The sequence below is a fragment of the Elephantulus edwardii genome, unplaced genomic scaffold (assembly GCF_000299155.1).
Source record: "Elephantulus edwardii isolate Elephantulus edwardi_28Jun2011 unplaced genomic scaffold, EleEdw1.0 scaffold00049, whole genome shotgun sequence".
Lineage (NCBI taxonomy): Eukaryota > Metazoa > Chordata > Mammalia > Macroscelidea > Macroscelididae > Elephantulus > Elephantulus edwardii.
Genome location: NW_006399799.1, coordinates 16,296,111 through 16,298,566, shown reverse-complemented (window position 1 = coordinate 16,298,566; position 2,456 = coordinate 16,296,111). Strand labels below are relative to the sequence as shown.

At 40.3% G+C, this 2,456-nt stretch overlaps 1 pseudogene; it reads right to left on the bottom strand.

Annotated features, from left to right (window-relative positions):
* Nucleotides 1-257: 257 nt before the first annotated feature.
* LOC102871869 lies at nt 258-1,138 on the bottom strand (annotated as a pseudogene).
* Between the last annotated feature and the right edge of the window lie 1,318 nt (nt 1,139-2,456).

Genomic DNA, 2,456 nt, shown 5'->3' with positions numbered 1-2,456 from the left:
AGACTCAAAATGTATTAATAAAATTATCACAAGACTCTGAAAGGAAAAAGTAGGGTTTAATTTAATACATCACTTTCTCTTTTTTTCCTGTCATACTTCACTAGGAAGGTAAGAATATATATGTATGGGAGGTAGAAGTATCAGGTGAGGGACTCGTGGAATATCTTACAAGGAGGGCCACAGCCAGTAGAGGTTTCTGCTTGGTTCCCACAGAGAGGTGTCCAGCAAAAGGGAGGAGCTGGGTTCCTTCCAGTCCTCTACTCCATTCCTTCTTGTTTGTCTTTGATGGCCACCTGGAAGCACTCCTACAGCAGGGACATCTCACTGATGAGGTCTGCAATGGCACTGGTGAAGGCCTCCTGGAGGCTGTAGTCACGGGTGGTCTGCACTCGGATGATGATCTTGTGCTCCACGGGGTGGGGCACCCTGTAGCCAGACAACAGCACCTGTGGGTCCTTCAACAGCTGTGATTTAATAATATTTCCCAGTGTGTGGTCTTCTTTGTTGATGATGAACAAACAGACAATGGGTACCTTAATGTCCTTATTAATGGTGATCTTCTTCCCGCCCTGAAAGAGCAGGACCCATTCAAAGGCCAGAGGAACACTTATCCAACACCATGGCCTCTACCACTGCCAAAACCTTGATAGTACATCACTTCAATGAAGGAAAGATCAGTTAGAAAGGAACTCAACAAAGACACAGAAAATCTAAACAATATACCTAAACTTGATCTCATAGATGTGTAAGGATCACCCCACCTAATAACAGCAAAATGTCTATTCTTTACCAACACACTCAAAACATTCTCCAGAGCAGATCATGTGTTAGGCCACAAAGCAAGTCTTAATGAACATTATAAAAAAACAAAAACAAAAATAAAAAATACTACAACATCAAAGAGCTTTAGTAGTTTTACTCAGACATGATAAATAGCAAGACAAATATTTTAAGCCAGGTTAGGACTATTTCTGCAGGCACAGAAGGCATGCCCTCAACACCATTTGTGTATGTGGACAGAGCTGTCAATTCAATGACATGTTTTTTGAATGACAAGCTATCCTACACAGATTCTTCCTACAAATCTATAAAGGTGCCTGAGGTGGCTAGAGAGTTTCCCCTGACTTCACCTGTGCATGATCTCAGACAGCCTCACTACAGTAGTGGTAACCTAGCGACACTTTCAAAATGGTCTCTCACAAAGGGAAGAGCAGGGCTGTCAAGGAAATCAGAACAAGACCCCCGTGAAACAAGACTACATGACCAGCCACACGTCCAGCGATGAGCTAGAGTAGGATTGGATCAGAGGGTATACGTCTATCCCTTCAGGTCAACAAAGACATCTTTAGAGGAGTTTTGACAGCAGCCTGCAGGAATACAAGAGCTTCTAAGTAGATCCTGATGAGGTCATTGAAGAACTGTTATCTAGATAAAGAATTGGAATGAGTAGAGAGAATAACTTGAAGACTATATGGCTGACATTGATGAACACAGTAGATGGAAGCAAGTGAAGGGATCTGCAGATAACAAAACTAAGGAACCATCAAAACCCAGTTGAAGAGAACGAGAAGATGATTAGAGATTAAGATAAAAAGAAAGCATAGACTAAAGATGTCACCTTATTTGAGAGATCAGGAAATATCTGTCAGATTACTCTGCAATGTTCTCAGAGAGTAAATGATTGGACTCTAAACCAGGGAGGCCAAATGCCTGTGATCATGACAAAGCTCTGGTATCATCACTGTTGCATAAGCAGCTTTCAGAAAAAATCAGCTGAATTGAACTCCAGTTGAGGCCTTTATGACGTAAACACTGGCCCTTGGATTGTTATTGTTGTTATAGACCATCACTCATGGCTGACCCACCAGAATTTAAATTCAGAGGCTGTAAATTACACAGGAGGAAATTTTATCCATCTTTCTTCTGCAGAGCAGCTGGTGAATTCAAACCATGTGCCTTTGGGTCAGCAGCACAATTCCTTGGATTAAGAACTAAATGCTATTTGAGGGCTTAAATCTGAAAGGAAGGTTCTGGTGTGAACTGTACTGTGAACTCTCACACTCTGGGCATGTCTTAATAAAAGTAATATGTTAAGTGCATTGATATATGTGATCTCATTTCACTCTTCAGATAACTTCTATTTATAATTTCCCTTTCAGAGGGAAAGATAAGGAAGCTGGCTCCCTGCACCGAAGTCTCTAAAGTGAAACTGCTGGCTTGCTAGTGTGCAGTTTGGGTGAACTCTGTTTTATGACTCCACTAATAAGGCCGTCTCCTTTCATGCTCTATATTGCATTATACTAGTCTCTCCAACTGACTGAAAGTGGTTAAGAAGTGTTTTTTCTTGTTTTATGTAGTCAGCAATGAAGATCATATAAAATTAACAAATATAAAATTTAAGGATTATAAATAATATATTTACCTTTTAAAATAATCTTCTGATCTTTATTTTTCAT